At 43.6% G+C, this 19,037-nt stretch overlaps 1 long non-coding RNA gene across 1 annotated transcript in view; it reads right to left on the bottom strand.

Annotated features, from left to right (window-relative positions):
• Positions 1-7,756: 7,756 nt before the first annotated feature.
• The window catches only part of LOC138355694 (uncharacterized), a 39,412-nt gene continuing 28,131 nt past the window's right edge, over positions 7,757-19,037 (bottom strand). Inside the window, exon 3 of the long non-coding RNA XR_011223983.1 lies at positions 7,757-8,378. This is a non-coding gene — a long non-coding RNA (uncharacterized lncRNA). The remainder of the gene's footprint in view (positions 8,379-19,037) is intronic.

Here is a 19,037-nt window from a genome sequence, read left to right as displayed (position 1 = left end):
AAAACTCATTTTCCTTAGTAATTTGTTGAGAAAACACGATGATAGGTTTGATATTTGAGGTGGCTGTATCTCAGTAAATATGGCTGTATAGGCGTTAATATTTAAAATTAGCAAAGAAAGACTTTACAGAAAGAAAGGTAAATTGCTGTGGTAAACACAATGGTACCATTTTCAAAACGATTCTATGGCTGGTTTTGATTTTGAGTTTTGTGAAAAATGACGATTTCGCCAGGGCTCGGATTCTTTGCAGGCGGCGGGCTGTATGTACCCCATCTTTGTCTTCGTCCGCTGGTCAAGTTTTTATTACTTGATTTAATCATTGTCTATCTTCTATATCTATAAAATACGGATGACTGTCTGTGTAAGGTAAAAGGTACGTAAGTACCATAGAGGTACGTAAGTACATAAGTACCAAACACATACCCATAAAGGTACCATACTCAATCCCATATAAGTGTCATACATATGCCCATATAAGAACAATACATATGCCCATTGAGGTACCATACAAAAGCTCTTATAAGTAACATAGATATGCCCAAAAAGGTACCATACTTATGCCCTTATAAGAACAATACATATGTTCTTATAAGTATCATACATATACCCTTATAACTACCATACATATGCCCTTATAAGTACCATAAATGCCCATATAAGTACCATTCATATGCCAATATAGGTACCATACAAATGCCTTTATAAGTAGCATACATATGCCCATATACGCACCATGCATAGTAGTCTCTAAATACATGAGGAATATTGATATAATGTTATTTTGATTATCCACTTATTATTTAGCTCATTTTGATTATTATTACATTTTTTAAAACTCATTTTCCTTAGTAATTTGTTGAGAAAACACGATGATAGGTTTGATATTTGAGGTGGCTGTATCTCAGTAAATATGGCTGTATAGGCGTTAATATTTAAAATTAGCAAAGAAAGACTTTACAGAAAGAAAGGTAAATTGCTGTGGTAAACACAATGGTACCATTTTCAAAACGATTCTATGGCTGGTTTTGATTTTGAGTTTTGTGAAAAATGACGATTTCGCCAGGGCTCGGATTCTTTGCAGGCGGCGGGCTGTATGTACCCCATCTTTGTCTTCGTCCGCTGGTCAAGTTTTTATTACTTGATTTAATCATTGTCTATCTTCTATATCTATAAAATACGGATGACTGTCTGTGTAAGGTAAAAGGTACGTAAGTACCATAGAGGTACGTAAGTACATAAGTACCAAACACATACCCATAAAGGTACCATACTCAATCCCATATAAGTGTCATACATATGCCCATATAAGAACAATACATATGCCCATTGAGGTACCATACAAAAGCTCTTATAAGTAACATACATATGCCCAAAAAGGTACCATACTTATGCCCTTATAAGAACAATACATATGTTCTTATAAGTATCATACATATACCCTTATAACTACCATACATATGCCCTTATAAGTACCATAAATGCCCATATAAGTACCATTCATATGCCAATATAGGTACCATACAAATGCCTTTATAAGTAGCATACATATGCCCATATACGCACCATGCATAGTAGTCTCTAAATACATGAGGAATATTGATATAATGTTATTTTGATTATCCATTTATTATTTAGCTCATTTTGATTATTATTACATTTTTTTTAAACTCATTTTCCTTGGTAATTTGTTGAGAAAACACGATGATAGGTTTGATATTTGAGGTGGCTGTATCTCAGTAAATATGGCTGTATAGGCGTTAATATTTAAAATTAGCAAAGAAACACTTTACAGAAAGAAAAGTAAATTGCTGTGGTAAACACAATGGTACCATTTTCAAAACGATTCTATGGCTGGTTTTGATTTTGAGTTTTGTGAAAAATGACGATTTCGCCAGGGCTCGGATTCTTTGCAGGCGGCGGGCTGTATGTACCCCATCTTTGTCTTCGTCCGCTGGTCAAGTTTTTATTACTTGATTTAATCATTGTCTATCTTCTATATCTATAAAATACGGATGACTGTCTGTGTAAGGTAAAAGGTACGTAAGTACCATAGAGGTACGTAAGTACATAAGTACCAAACACATACCCATAAAGGTACCATACTCAATCCCATATAAGTGTCATACATATGCCCATATAAGAACAATACATATGCCCATTGAGGTACCATACAAAAGCTCTTATAAGTAACATACATATGCCCAAAAAGGTACCATACTTATGCCCTTATAAGAACAATACATATGTTCTTATAAGTATCATACATATACCCTTATAACTACCATACATATGCCCTTATAAGTACCATAAATGCCCATATAAGTACCATTCATATGCCAATATAGGTACCATACAAATGCCTTTATAAGTAGCATACATATGCCCATATACGCACCATGCATAGTAGTCTCTAAATACATGAGGAATATTGGTATAATGTTATTTTGATTATCCATTTATTATTTAGCTCATTTTGATTATTATTACATTTTTTTTAAACTCATTTTCCTTGGTAATTTGTTGAGAAAACACGATGATAGGTTTGATATTTGAGGTGGCTGTATCTCAGTAAATATGGCTGTATAGGCGTTAATATTTAAAATTAGCAAAGAAAGACTTTACAGAAAGAAAAGTAAATTGCTGTGGTAAACACAATGGTACAATTTTCAAAACGATTCTATGGCTGGTTTTGATTTTGAGTTTTGTGAAAAATGACGATTTCGCCAGGGCTCGGATTCTTTGCAGGCGGCGGGCTGTATGTACCCCATCTTTGTCTTCGTCCGCTGGTCAAGTTTTTATTACTTGATTTAATCATTGTCTATCTTCTATATCTATAAAATACGGATGACTGTCTGTGTAAGGTAAAAGGTCCGTAAGTACCATAGAGGTACGTAAGTACATAAGTACCAAACACATACCCATAAAGGTACCATACTCAATCCCATATAAGTGTCATACATATGCCCATATAAGAACAATACATATGCCCATTGAGGTACCATACAAAAGCTCTTATAAGTAACATAGATATGCCCAAAAAGGTACCATACTTATGCCCTTATAAGAACAATACATATGTTCTTATAAGTATCATACATATACCCTTATAACTACCATACATATGCCCTTATAAGTACCATAAATGCCCATATAAGTACCATTCATATGCCAATATAGGTACCATACAAATGCCTTTATAAGTAGCATACATATGCCCATATACGCACCATGCATAGTAGTCTCTAAATACATGAGGAATATTGATATAATGTTATTTTGATTATCCACTTATTATTTAGCTCATTTTGATTATTATTACATTTTTTAAAACTCATTTTCCTTAGTAATTTGTTGAGAAAACACGATGATAGGTTTGATATTTGAGGTGGCTGTATCTCAGTAAATATGGCTGTATAGGCGTTAATATTTAAAATTAGCAAAGAAAGACTTTACAGAAAGAAAAGTAAATTGCTGTGGTAAACACAATGGTACCATTTTCAAAACGATTCTATGGCTGGTTTTGATTTTGAGTTTTGTGAAAAATGACGATTTCGCCAGGGCTCGGATTCTTTGCAGGCGGCGGGCTGTATGTACCCCATCTTTGTCTTCGTCCGCTGGTCAAGTTTTTATTACTTGATTTAATCATTGTCTATCTTCTATATCTATAAAATACGGATGACTGTCTGTGTAAGGTAAAAGGTACGTAAGTACCCTAGAGGTACGTAAGTACATAAGTACCAAACACATACCCATAAAGGTACCATACTCAATCCCATATAAGTGTCATACATATGCCCATATAAGAACAATACATATGCCCATTGAGGTACCATACAGAAGCTCTTATAAGTAACATACATATGCCCAAAAAGGTACCATACTTATGCCCTTATAAGAACAATACATATGTTCTTATAAGTATCATACATATACCCTTATAACTACCATACATATGCCCTTATAAGTACCATAAATGCCCATATAAGTACCATTCATATGCCAATATAGGTACCATACAAATGCCTTTATAAGTAGCATACATATGCCCATATACGCACCATGCATAGTAGTCTCTAAATACATGAGGAATATTGATATAATGTTATTTTGATTATCCATTTATTATTTAGCTCATTTTGATTATTATTACATTTTTTTTAAACTCATTTTCCTTGGTAATTTGTTGAGAAAACACGATGATAGGTTTGATATTTGAGGTGGCTGTATCTCAGTAAATATGGCTGTATAGGCGTTAATATTTAAAATTAGCAAAGAAAGACTTTACAGAAAGAAAGGTAAATTGCTGTGGTAAACACAATGGTACCATTTTCAAAACGATTCTATGGCTGGTTTTGATTTTGAGTTTTGTGAAAAATGACGATTTCGCCAGGGCTCGGATTCTTTGCAGGCGGCGAGCTGTATGTACCCCATCTTTGTCTTCGTCCGCTGGTCAAGTTTTTATTACTTGATTTAATCATTGTCTATCTTCTATATCTATAAAATACGGATGACTGTCTGTGTAAGGTAAAAGGTCCGTAAGTACCATAGAGGTACGTAAGTACATAAGTACCAAACACATACCCATAAAGGTACCATACTCAATCCCATATAAGTGTCATACATATGCCCATATAAGAACAATACATATGCCCATTGTCATATCATTGTCTATCTTCTATATAAACTAATTTATTTAGTATGTCACATATGCAAGTATTTAATAACTCAATATTGACTATACGAAAGTGCGAGAACGGGTTGGAATTTGAATGGGAGGGGGCGGAGGGAAATGGTGGGGAGGACAGGGAAGTGGGAAATGGTGGGGGATGGTGGGGGATGGTGGGAGGATGGGGGTTGCAGAGCCACAGCAACGCGTGGCCGTGTACAGCTAACTTATGAAGTTCGTTGGGAGGCATGTGACTAACAGGTCTGATCTTATCCTCCAACTTCAGTATTTTACAGACTTAAAGGCCCAATGTAATTCATGGCATTGTGTTGTGGGGGCCCTTTCAACTTCGTGGCCCCAACCCAGGGAACCAGGGGTATTCTCTTGCACCATCGGTCTGTGTCAGGTGTGTCCTGTGGAGGCAGGAATGTACTAGATGATCCTTAAGTGACTTTCCTCGTCTCCAGGCCAGCATTGGAGGTGTTTGAGCAAACCTAGGCCAGGAAGGGTGGTCCCCATAGGTGTTTCTCAGCCAGTTCCAGATGTCAGTCAGGGCATTATGGAGAGGGCTTGCTAGGCCGTTAAAATACAGCGTTGGGAGGATCCATCTCGACTGAGGGGGTGGAGTGGGGGCCTGTATGAGGAGCTCTGACCTCGTCTTCAAATCCCATACCCATTCTTTGGGCGGTTATAGTAAGGTTCTAAGACCCCCCCCCCCCCTTCCATATCTATGCTAAAGGTGGTAGTGGACCATATACCCATCCTTTGTACATGAATTCCAGTTGCATCGATGTATACTTTGATGCTTATGTATATGCTTTGTCCTACCTGCCGCCCTAGCTCTCACCCTCTCTCACTCCGTCCTCCCCTCATCCAGCAGGTCCATGCACTTCCATCACCGGGAACCATAATGGGCAAGCCTAACCCAGCCACCCGGCTCCCCGGGCCATTGTGGTGCCCACATCAAGTGCTCGGCTGGTTTTTGTCTTTTTTTGAGGGGGAGAGAGAGGGAAGTATAGAGGATGGAGAGGCACAGGCAAAGGGAAAAGTTTCGAAATGGGAAGCATAGCAGGAGTTATGATAGCAGGCGGACTGTCCATCATTCTGGCAGTATGTGTGTGTGTGTGTGTGTGTGTGTGTGTGTGTGTGTGTGTGTGTGTGTATCTGTGAGTGTGTGTGGGATTATTCGCAGGTATCTCAGCATATATATATATATATATATATATATATATATATATATATATATATATATATATATATATATATATATAATATATATATATATATATTTATTTATTTATTTATTTATTTATTTAGGGGTACCACCTCTGGTGCAATTGTAGGGACCCATAGCCTCGAAGAAGAAAATAAAGAGTATTCAGAGGAAACCTTGTAGACTCTCACTGAACAATAAATTATTTTCTTCTCCTACCGCCCCTATTCTTTTTTTTAATTTTATTACATTGTGTAAACGTTTACAGAAAACACACACACACACACACACACACACACACACACACACACACACACACACACACACACACACACACACACACACACCAATCACTGTTCGAAGACCTCACCCAGCTCTTCGGAGGTGGGGTGCGTGCCCAAGATACAGTTAGCATTTCCTCTCTGGATCGCAACACTGAGGCGCTGAAACAGTAAACTAGCCGCTCTTGAGTTTATAGTTTGCCTAATAAGTTCCTCATCCACCTCCTTTAGGAACTTAAGTGCACATTTACCCCAGGCGCCCAGAATCTCAGAACTTATCGGCACGAACCGGCGCACAATGCATGTCTGCATTGTAAGTCTGAATACACACTGCATTGTGAGCTGTATGCGCTGCATTGTGAGCTGTATGCGCTGCATTGTGAGCTGTATGCACTGTATTGTGAGCTGTATACAGTGCATTGTGTGCTGTATGCACTGTATTGTGAGCTGTATGCACTGCATTGTGAGCTGTATACAGTGCATTGTGAGGTGTATGCACTGTATTGTGAGCTGTATGCACTGCATTGTGAGCTGTATGCACTGTATTGTGAGCTGTATGCACTGTATTGTGAGCTGTATACATTGCATTGTGAGCTGTATGCACTGCATTATGAGCTGTATGCACTGCATTATGAGCTGTATACACTGTATTGTGAGCTGTATACGGTGCAGTGTGAGCTGTATACACTGCATTGTGAGCTGTATACGGTGCAGTGTGAGCTGTATACATACATGTGTCGGAAACAAATTTACAGATCAAGTGTCATTAATTAATATTACTTTTGAAGCTGTGACTAAGTACCATACAATACTACAGGTTCTCCACCCTGACCTTTCCCTGCTCTCCCTCTCTCCTCTCCCTTACCTTCCCATCCCTCCCAATCCCCCCCCCCATTCCGTCTCTTCCCCCTCCCCATTTAATCTCCGTCTTTCACTCCCCATTTAGCTTTTTTTAATCTGTCTTCCCTCTCTCTCATCTTGACTCGTACCTTCCTTCTCTTCCTAATCCAATCCCTCTCTCACCCCCATTCAATCTTCCGTCCCTTATCCCATTTCTTTCCCTCTCCCCTAAACACAACCTCCCCCCCCCTTCCCCGACGATTTCCCAACAACGCCTCCCCTAACCCCCCTCCCCAAGCAGCCTCCTTCCCCTCCCTTCGTCTTCCAAAAATGCACTCTCCCCTTCTAAAGCTTCTCGTCCCCTCATCTCCCCCAACAAGCCGCCCTGTCCCCCCCCACCGCCCCCTTAAGGCACTAACCCCCCTCCTAAACTGGGACGCACCACTGAAGGCTGCTTTAAAATCTAATTCAACATGAATAGCGTAACGAACGTGTCTGGCCTCTGAATCAGCCTCACTAACGCGATTACTGCTCCTCCTCGCCTCACCTCCACGCCTCACCTTCCCGCCTCACCTGGGGAGGGGGCGAGGAGATACAGAAACGGAGAGGGGGGGAGGAGAGAATGGGATGGGGAGGCGAGAGAGGGAGATGGGGGGAGGAGAGAATGGGATGGGGAGACGAGAGAGGGAGATTGGGGGGGGGGGTAGGAATAGTAACTGGGTAGTGAAGGGAAAGGGGGGAAGAGAGGTTGGGGAGGAAAACTAGGCAGGGAATAATAAGAACTCTGAACACCTGGGGAAAAAATCCTAGTGAGGGGGAACCAAAAGGCAGAAATCTGAAGGCTTAGAAACGGTAGGTGGATAGTGAAACTGTAATATATTTTTTGTTTACTTGGAAACACCCGTCACCCCTCGCTACCAGGGCACGGTATTAACAGAAATGTCGTGTTTATGAGTCCCGGATGGTACCTTGTACACTCCTGATCAGTCATGTGGTGCTTCACCATCACTGTAGAGCCCGTCGTCTGCTCTACCATCACTGTAGAACCCGTCGTCTGCTTCACCATCACTGTAGAGCTCTTCGTCTGCTTCACCATCACTGTAGAGCCCTTCGTCTGCTCTACCATCACTGTAGAGCCCTTCGTCTGCTCTACCATCACTGTAGAACCCTTCGTCTGCTTCACCATCACTGCAGAGCCCTTCGTCTGCTCTACCATCACTGTAGAACCCTTCGTCTGCTTCACCATCACTGTAGAGCTCTTCGTCTGCTTCACCATCACTGTAGAGCCCGTCGTCTGCTTCACCATTACTAAAGACCCCTTCGTCTGCTCTACCATCAATGTTGAGCTCTTCGTCTACTTCACCATCACTCTAGAGACCTTAAGGTAAAGTTGTAAACAGGTTACAAACACTGCTCTGAAGTAATTTCGTCTTATAGTTCATGAACCCTGTCCAGACACTATCCCGTTACTCACCCGCCGCTGATGTTACCCAGTCAATGTGTGTGTGTGCCTCCAAGAAGTCCCTCTGTGAGGCAGGAAAGAAGACGGACGAGCTAAGAGGAAGAGAGAAAACAGAGGGAGAGGCGCAGGTAAGGTAATAAAGAGGACACAGAAGGGGGAAGTGAAGAGAATTTTCTTCATCAGCGCAATTTGCACGGTGTTGCCATCTGGAGGGGAAGGATTTCTTGACCGGGGGAGGCTTCCTACCTCCTGCTAGAGTACGTGATTGTCTCCTAATATACGTACCTGGTCCTTATGGGCGCTACGAGTGGGTACGGACACGTACACGAACCGGCGAGCTCGGGCAATACTCACCTAACAAAATAGTCGAGACAGAATATCGTTTAAAAGCATCTCCCCCCACACACACCTATTATACGGCGCTATTAACAAGTAATTAACAACCAAGACATCAATGGCCGCTCCTGGAACAGCCCCCAGATGATGATTCTCCCGCGCTGAGCCCCGCGTCACCCCTCACTGGGTGGCTGGGTGAAAATCTGGGTGACTGGGTGGCTTTTTTGGGTGGGTGACACGGCCCCCAACACAGGTCTTTCCTCTGCAACGATTGTCCAAAAATGCATCAGCAATGCTGCTCATTCTGTCTCTCTAGCTCTGAATAAATCGCCTGGGATAGCTTTAAGTGTTTCCATAAGTACCTGTACAGTGAAGGGCACTGTGGTCTCGCCCCTCACACTACCACCACAACACTCTTCTCTCTCACGACAGTACCTACACAGTGTTCTCTAAATGAAAGAAAGCTTGATGAAGTAAAGGCGACGAGAACAGCGAGGGGGGAGAGAGAGAGAGAGAGAGAGAGAGAGAGAGAGAGAGAGAGAGAGAGAGAGAGAGAGAGAGAGAGAGAGAGAGAGAGAGAGAGAGAGAGAGAGAGAGAGAGTGAGAGAGAGAGAGAGGACACACACACAGAAAAAAGTGACCCTCATATGGGTTTGGGAATTATTTTTAATTATGCAAATTGCCATATGATATTCAAGGTAATTTCCGCAAAATCTAATCAGGCCAGACTTTGTCCCGGATAACAAGCATACCAGCACGAATTATATTAGCTTGACTGAAACTGAGGTATTTGTGGAGCGCACGCACACACACACACACACGCACACAGACAAACACACACACACACACACACACATGCACACAGACACACACACATGCACGCAACTGCGACACTCGCACAAAGGGGATACAAGAGGAAACTGAGTACCCAAATAAGCCACAGAGACATTATAATTTTGTCATTATGAAAGTAAATGGAGTGCACTAAGAAGTGATGTGGTAGAGGCAGACTCCATACACAGTCTCAGTCATATAGAAACCTGTACACAAGTTTCCTGAAACCTGAGAGGCGGGACTAAAGAGCTGAAACACACCTTCCACAAGCACAATTATATGAATACACGTATGGAACAAATTCACTGTTATTTATATACAGAGACACAGCTTAAGGCCTATCAAAGCCTACCGGACTTACGATCCGTCACGCATTTCAAAAATTTCGTATTCTAAAGATGTCTAAACCGAGTCCTCGGTTCGTATGACGGCTACACTATCGCGGTGTTCCTTAAATAACTGGTAATAATGGTATTAAACTTATTAACTGGTCCAATACCTCAAAGATTTTGATCCGTAAGATATTATTGATACGAAAGCGAGAAAGTGTGTGTGTGTGTGTGTGTGTGTGTGTGTGTGTGTGTGTGTGTGTGTGTGTGTGTGTGTGTGTGTGTGTGTGTGTGTGTGCACGTGCGTGTGTTGTGTCAATAAAATACAACCTTGTTTCACCTGAACTATAATGAAGGCTTAAAAAATATATTAACTTTAATTTGTATTCCTTTAATGCAGTTTATTAGAAAATGTATCACTACTGATGAATTACCAGTATTATTGTTCAAAGGAATTTACAAACAGGACCTAATTATTTATGTGCCAAATTTACAGTCCTATGAAAAAGAGACTAAAAAGGACTTTTTTTTTACGAAATAAGACGAACAGGAACTCGCGAGCATCACTCAGCAGGCAGACGTTTGTCTCAAGACGTCACTCAGCATCAGTGTATCACTCAGCATCAGTGTATCACTCAGCATCAGTCAGCAGGCATATGTGTCACTCAACACTCCAGCCTGTCACCCAAGCCATTCTCAACACAGCTTGACCATCTCAAAATAATTAGAACCTACCACTGTCCTATTCACTGGACAAACAGTCTCAGATATTAAATATCTCTGTGCCACAGAATGGTACCAGTAAGATACAATGACCTGGAGACTAAATCAGATATTCTGAACAGTGTTGAATTCCATTTGTCGCCCGTGCCAGAACGGGTCAGCTAGCAATGATTTGTTATGACATATACCAACCTCTTACTATGCAGTCTATATTCTAATTTAGGAATTGCTGCCTGTGGGAATGTAGGGTAATATTTAAAGTATAAATGAGTATGGTAAATGAGAAGTTTTGTTGACAGACGTGGTGATGGAAGGCTTTGATTTGTCATGGGTCAGAGGTCTTCTGTTCAAATGGCGGTCAAAGGTCAAAATAAACCGGATTTCTTATGAGAGACGTGAGGCTTGTTTGAAAAAGGGAAAGGTCCTATTTATGACGCAGTGTATCCTACCTACCTTCTTGGGGAAATCGTGTGTCCCCCTCTCAGGGTGTGTGATATAACAAGGTGTGTAGGAACAGGAGAACAATGAACATACTTGAACACTGGGCGATAAACAATTCACTGAGGGATTAGGGAAAGTGTCCACACTGAAGATACGAAACACTTGACAGTTAAGCGAGTCCCAGCTGTGTCTGGGTACAAGTGACAGGATGAACAACCAGCGGGTTTTCTTCCTATTGGGGAGTGTTTACATGCTGCTATGGCGGTATGTCCACTCTGCACGAGTGGCGCTGCCCAATAAACTCGCCCCTCGGGTCATTTTTTTGTATGTAAATAGGTAAACCTAGAACACTACCATCACTCACGCACCAGATTACGCACAGTAGTAGGCAGTGGGGCCCAAAGTCAGACCAATAGTGAGAGTAAGAAGGGGATCCCTATCACCTGAGGTCTTCCCAACGCTAGTCTTTGATACAGAGGTTGATCTCTCGTCTCTCCCTCGTCCTTAATCTATGTACACTACTCTCACACATCATGCCACCCAAGGGTCACGTGACTACCACCAGGCCTTTTATTGGCACAAGCTTTCTGTAGCAAAGGACCTCTATTTCTCAAGCTTTCTCTCTCTCTCTCTCTCTCTCTCTCTCTCTCTCTCTCTCTCTCTCTCTCTCTCTCTCTCATGAGGGAAAGAAGGCTGGCTGATTTTGACCTCAGACCCCTTTCAAGCAGCAGAGCTCTGAGGGACGATCACCACAAAGCCACACCACCAACAGTGTACCAAGTGGGTGTATGGTGTTCACATTACACAGGCAAGGCTGCACGGATCCTGCGTTGAGGGCCTTCTCTCCGCTGCTGCTGCCTCACACCTCACACTCAACCCTCATCAGTTTCCACACTTCTGAGTGTCACCTGCTGTAAACATTTCAATCCGCCCTCCTGGTATCTCGCCTTACAAACACGACGTGTAAACATGCTCGGGACGCTGCAGGGAGGCGTAAACAGGGTTACTCAAGGGGGCGAGAGAGACAGTATTACCCAGGGAGCAGAGAGACTGTGTTACCCAGGGAGCAGAGAAACAGTATTACCCAGGGAGCAGAGAGACTGCGTTACCCAGGGGTAGGAAGACAGTACTTCCCCAGGGGGGGAAGACACAATATTTCTCAGGGGGCGCGAACCCAATATTACACGAGACCAACAACACGGGGGACGACCCTCCATTGGTCGAAGTCAACACTCATCTCTGGTTTCAATTACGGCAGCCATAGTTTTTTCTTACCGTTTCTTCCTCGCCGTCTCCCCCCCCCCCCCCCTCCACCTCCTTTTTCTTCCTTCTCTACACTCCTAACTATGCCTCGTCCTTTCCTCCCTGACTATATTACTCCATTTTCCATTACTCCCTCTATTCTCTTCCTCCAGAAACATACTTCAATCAGTTATTCCTTTAGCCTGCCTCAATCTCCAATTCCAGCACCCTTGTCTCCCTCCTCTCTATCTCTCTCCTCTTTCCCTTCGTTCTTCATTCCCTCTTCCCTTTCTCCCTGTCAGCCCCCCCCCCTCCCCCTCCGCTCCCTTCCCTACTCCACTGTAATTGGAATATATTGTCGAAATAGTGACTCGCTCTATATTGGTTCTGTGTCAAAGAGGGTGACTGTTGGGTCCTGAAGCCTCACCGCCTCCCACCATCACCACTACCACAACCTCCACCACCACAAACTCCACTGTCACCACCTTTAGCACTACCAAAATAGCCACTAGTACCACCAATAGAGCAACCACCTTTAGCACCACAACCACAAGCGCCACCACCGCCACCAGGAATGAGAGAGGGAGGTGAGAGGAGATGGCAAGCACTTGTAACAGTCAAGTCTATTTTTAATAAAACTAAATTCTTCCAATTACATTAAAGCAAACTCTGGTTAATTGCGCCATTTCACACTGACTGCCAATCATTCATGCCATCTTTGCGTTTGTACGATTGCAAAGACTAATTTGAAAGGCTGATGGTCTTCTTAGGATCAATGGATATTTCACTTGTAAACAGCTTCACTACCACCTCCTCTGACACAAAAAATTAATTCATTAGGCATCAACTTGCATCGTTAAGCACATCTGATCTCCCACTTAGAACTACTAAGCGGGAGACTTTGCCATTTGCTGCGATATATTTATATACGAAAAAAATAAAACTTGTGCCATTAGCCTCCTGCTATAAAGTTGTCTCTGCTCTCTTCTACCGGTAGTCCCAACCACTTGGGCTGGATGGTAGCGCGACGGTCTCGCTTCATGCAGGTCGGCGTTCAATCCCCGACCGTCCACAAGGGGTTGGGCACCATTCCTTTTCTCCCCCGTCCCATCCCAAATCCTTATCCTGACCAGCTCTTGTTTATCCATCTGTTGCTTCTCCCAGAACATCACTTACACTCTTCCCCCATCTTGCCATCTGTTATCTTTCTCGATACATTTGATCTTACAAATCTTGAAGCAGCATCCGTTATCTTTTATACAATGCTCAAAGTTATTTTTTTCCATTGTGTAGAGACCCAGTGTTATTAAGTATTGGTGAGGATTATACTATATATAAAGTCAAGTGACGGAGGTCTGCCGCACTTCCCCTCTCTCGCTCCCACAACAATGAAGAACCTCCGGAAATTAATTGGATCTCTTACATGTGCCTTACGTGATTTTTTTTTTAGTCTGTCTGGGATTGGTGTGTGTGTGTGTGTGTGTGTGTGTGTGTGTGTGTGTATGTGTGTGTGTACTCACCTAATTGTACTCACCTAATTGTGCTTGCGGGGGTTGAGCTCTGGCTCTTTGGTCCCGCCTCTCAACCGTCAATCAACTGGTGTACAGATTCCTGAGCCTATTGGGCTCTATCATATCTACATTTGAAACTGTGAATGGAGTCAGCCTCCACCACATCACTTCCTAATGCATTCCATTTGCTAACTACTCTGACACTGAAAAAGTTCTTTCTAACGTCTCTGTGGCTCATTTGGGTACTCAGCTTCCACCTGTGTCCCCTTGTTCGCGTCCCACCAGTGTTGAAAAGTTCGTCCTTGTTTACCCGGTCGATTCCCCTGAGGATTTTGTAGGTTGTGATCATGTCCCCCCTTACTCTTCTGTCTTCCAGTGTCGTGAGGTGCATTTCCCGCAGCCTTTCCTCATAACTCATGCCTCTTAGTTCTGGGACTAGTCTAGTAGCATACCTTTGGACTTTTTCCAGCTTCGTCTTGTGCTTGACAAGGTACGGGCTCCATGCTGGGGCCGCATACTCCAGGATTGGTCTTACATATGTGGTGTACAAGATTCTGAATGATTCCTTACACAGGTTCCTGAACGCCGTTCTGATGTTAGCCAGCCTCGCATATGCCGCAGACGTTATTCTCTTTATGTGGGCTTCAGGAGACAGGTTTGGTGTGATATCAACTCCTAGATCTTTCTCTCTGTCTGTTTCATTAAGTACTTCATCTCCTATTCTGTATCCTGTGCCTGGCCTCCTGTTTCCACTTCCTAGTTTCATTACTTTGCATTTACTCGGGTTGAACTTCAACAGCCATTTGTTGGACCATTCACTCAGTCTATCCAGGTCATCTTGTAGCCTCCTACTATCATCCTCTGTTTCAATCCTCCTCATAATTTTTGCATCGTCGGCAAACATTGAGAGGAACGAATCTATACCCTCTGGGAGATCATTTACATATACCAGAAACAGTATAGGTCCAAGGACTGACCCCTGCGGGACTCCACTTGTGACGTCTCGCCAATCTGAGACCTCACCCCTCACACAGACTCGTTGTCTCCTGTTGCTTAGGTATTCCTCTATCCACCGGAGTACCTTCCCTCTCACTCCAGCCTGCATCTCCAACTTTCGCACTAGCCTCTTGTGTGGCACTGTATCAAAGGCTTTCTGACAATCCAAAAATATGCAGTCTGCCCACCCTTCTCTTTCTTGCCTTATTTTTGTTGCCTGGTCGTAGAATTCAAGTAACCCTGTGAGGCAGGACCTGCCATCCCTGAACCCATGTTGATGCTGTGTTACAAAGTTCCTTCGCTCCAGATGCTCCACTAGTTTTTTTCGCACAATCTTCTCCATCAGCTTGCATGGTATGCAGGTTAGGGACACTGGCCTGTAGTTCAGTGCCTCCTGTCTATCCCCTTTCTTGTATATCGGGACTACGTTAGCTGCTTTCCAAATATCTGGCAGTTCCCCTGTTGCCAGTGATTTGTTATACACTATGGAGAGTGGTAGGCTCAGTTCTCTTGCTCCTTCCTTTAGAACCCAAGGGGAGATTCCATCTGGGCCTATAGCCTTTGTCACATCCAACTCTAGTAAACACTTCCTTACTTCCCCACTGGTAATCTCAAACTCTTCCAGTGGTTCCTGGTTAGCTATTCCCTCACTTACCTCTGGAATTTCTCCTTGTTCTAAGGTGAAGACCTCCTGGAATTTCTTATTCAATTCCTCACACACTTCCTTGTCATTTGTAGTGAATCCTTCCGCCCCTATCCTTAATCTCATAACCTGTTCCTTTACTGTTGTTTTTCTCCTAATGTGGCTATGCAACAATTTAGGCTGAGTCTTTGCCTTGCTTGCGATGTCATTTTCGTATTGTCTTTCTGCCTCTCTTCTCATCCTGACATATTCATTCCTGGCATTCTGGTATCTTTCTCTGCTCTCCAGTGTCCTGTTATTCCTATAGTTTCTCCATGCCCTTTTACTTTGCTGCTTAGCTAGCCTACATCTTTGATTAAACCATGGGTTTCTCATCTTCATTTCTCTGTTTTCCTTTTGGACTGGGACAAACTTGTTCGCTGCGTCCTTGCACTTCTGCGTGATGTAATCCATCATATCTTGGGCCGTCTTTCCCCTGAGCTCTGTTTCCCATGCTATATCTGTTAGGAATTTTCTTATCCCCTCATAGTTTCCCTTTCGGTATGCTAACCTTTTGGTTTCGGTATCCCTCCTCGAGTTCAATAACCCTTCTTCAATCAAGTACTCAAACACCAGTACACTGTGGTCGCTCATTCCTACTGGGTCCTCAAAACCGATTTCTCTTATGTCGGAGTCGTTCAGAGTGAAGACTAGGTCGAGTCTCGCTGGTTCGTCATTGCCTCTCATCCTTGTGGGTTCTCCGACATGCTGGGTTAAAAAGTTGCTTGTCACCACCTCCAATAGTTTGGCTCTCCACGTATCCTCGCCTCCATGCGGTTCCTTGTTCTCCCAGTCAATCTTTCCGTGATTGAAGTCGCCCATGATGAGCAGGTGGGATCTATTTCTACAGGCAGCAGAGGCTGCCCTCTCAATTATAGTGTTAACTGCCTTGTTGTTGTTTTCATACTCTTGACTGGGTCTCCTGTCATTTGGTGGAGGGTTGTATATTACTGCTACTACTATTCTTGGTCCTCCCATTGTTATGGTGCCTGCTATGTAGTCTCTGAACTCCTCACAGCCCGGGATGGCCATCTCCTTAAAACTCCATTCCCTTCTCATGAGTAGGGCCACTCCGCCTCCTCCTCTACCTTCCCTCTCTTTCCTTATTACTGTATACTCCTGGGGAAACACGGCATTCGTTATGATTCCAGAGAGTTTTGTTTCAGTGAGTCCGATTACATCTGGGTTAACTTCTTGTGCTCTTTCCCTTAGTTCACTTGTCTTGCTTGTGATCCCATCTATGTTCGAGTACATCACCCTGAAACTGACTCTCTTCTGCTTCTTTTCTGGGGGGGACCTTTGGGATCTGGGGTGAGTGGGAGCTGGGGGGACCTGGCACGGGGGGATTGGTGGAGGAGGGAGGGCTTGGGGTGGTGGGGGAGAGGGGGAGGGTACAGGGGGTGGATAAGAGGGGGAGGGTACAGGGGGTGGGTAAGAGAGGGAGGGTTGGGGAAGCATGGGGGGAGGAGAGGCTGTGGGGGATAGGGGAGATGGGGGGGCTTGGGGGGAGAGAAAAGGGTGGAGGGCTTGGGGGGCGTGGGGGAAAAGGGAGGGCTGAGGTGGGTGAGGAAGAGGGGAGGGTTTAGGGGAGTGGGGGAGAGGGGAAAGATTTTTTTTTTGAATGTGTGTGTGTGAAAAAAAATGTGTGTGTGTGTGTGTGTGTGTGTGTGTATGTGTGTGTGTGTGTGTATATGTGTGTGTGTGTGTGTGTGTGTGTGTGTGTGTGTGTGTGTGTGTGTGTGTGTGTGTGTGTGTGTGTGTATACTCACCTACCTCTGCTTGCAGGGGTTGAGTTTTGGCTCATTGGTCCCGCCTCTCAACCGTCAATTAACTGGTGTACAGGTACCTGAGCCTATTGGGCTCATCGCATCTACATTTGAAACTGTGTATGGAGTCAGCCTCCACCACATCACCTACCTAATGCATACCATCTGTTAAGTACTCTGACACTTAAAAAGTTCTTTCAAATATTTCTATGGCTCATTTGGGTACTCAGTTTCCACCTTTTATCCCTTAGTGCGTGTGCCACCTGTGTTAAACTGTTTTTATCAACCCGATGAATTCCTCTGAGAATCTTGTATGTGGTGATCATGTCTCCCCTAACTCTTGTTTCTTACAGTGAGGTGAGGATTAGTTCCCATAGTCTCTCCTCGTACCTCATACCCCTCAGATCGGGTACTAGCTTGGTGGCATACCTTTGAACATTCTGCAACTTAAGTCTTGCGCTTGACTGGATACGGAATTTATTCTGGAGCTGCATACTCCAGGATTGGTCTGACATGTGGTATAAAAACTTCTGAATGTGTGCGCGTGTGTGAAAATCAGTCTAATTTGTCAATGAATAAAATTGTATAATAGATTTGGGTACATTCTTGCATATCTACCCGGCGGTGCCCGGGTCTCTCCCTCCCCCCCCCCGTCCTCACAAGCATCATGAGCAACCAGCAAACAATGCAACCACAACGACATACCGATGGCTTCATTGCTGAGGTAATATCATGGCACAGTGTCGGTCTTTAGTTCTTCAGATCTTCAAAATCTCCGCTCCACCTCCTGTTCTATCCACCTCACTACATATTTACCCGTTCATCTGTCTATCCCTCTATCAAGTCAACCTGCCCCTATCCAGTCTGTCCTATACGTAGTTACCAATCTTACACACACACACACACATATATATATATATATATATATATATATATATATATATATATATATATATATATATATATATATATATATATATATATGCACAGACTTGCCTGTTCCACTAGCTGAAGTTTATAACTTTTTAGACGCTCAGCCCACCAGGGGACTCGTGTGTGTGTGTGTGTGTGTGTATATATATATATATATATATATATATATATATATATATATATATATATATATATATATATATATATATATATATATATACTTACTATGCTTTCTGGCAGTCAATGAACCAATGTACCTATCTACCTGCCACTCAACTGGCCCAGGTGAATATATCTGCCAACCAAACAACCTATGTGAACCTTTCTTTAACCTGTCAACCCTCCTCGCCAACCCGTGGGGCCCAACCATCAACCGTGCACCAGCTCAGTTGATGGCCAGAGTAGGAGGCGAAAAATGTAATCAGGTTTCGCGCGCCCTTCTCTCTACCTGGGTGACTCCCAGATTGTCTATTACGCCACCTTGTGATGGGATAGGTGGATGAGGGAGGGACTGAGCAAGCGCGGAAGGGAGGCTTGGGGGACAGGCAATGAAGGGAGAGGAGTGGGGGAGCGGGGGGGGTGGAAAAGGTCAGGAGTTGAGAGAGGAACTAATGGGGTGAGAGAGGGCAGGGAGAGAGAGGGAAAGGGGAGGGAGAGAGAGGGAAAGGGGAGGGAGAGAGAGGGAAAGGGGAGGGAGAAAGAGGGAAAGGGGAGAGAGGGCAGCAGTGCCTCTTGTATGGGGGAAATATTTCAGGGAGAGGAAGGGGGGGAGGCCTCTAAGC

Source organism: Procambarus clarkii, chromosome 68 (genome assembly GCF_040958095.1).
Source record: "Procambarus clarkii isolate CNS0578487 chromosome 68, FALCON_Pclarkii_2.0, whole genome shotgun sequence".
In the NCBI taxonomy this organism is placed as follows: domain Eukaryota; kingdom Metazoa; phylum Arthropoda; class Malacostraca; order Decapoda; family Cambaridae; genus Procambarus; species Procambarus clarkii.
This window is presented reverse-complemented; position numbering and strand designations above follow the sequence as displayed.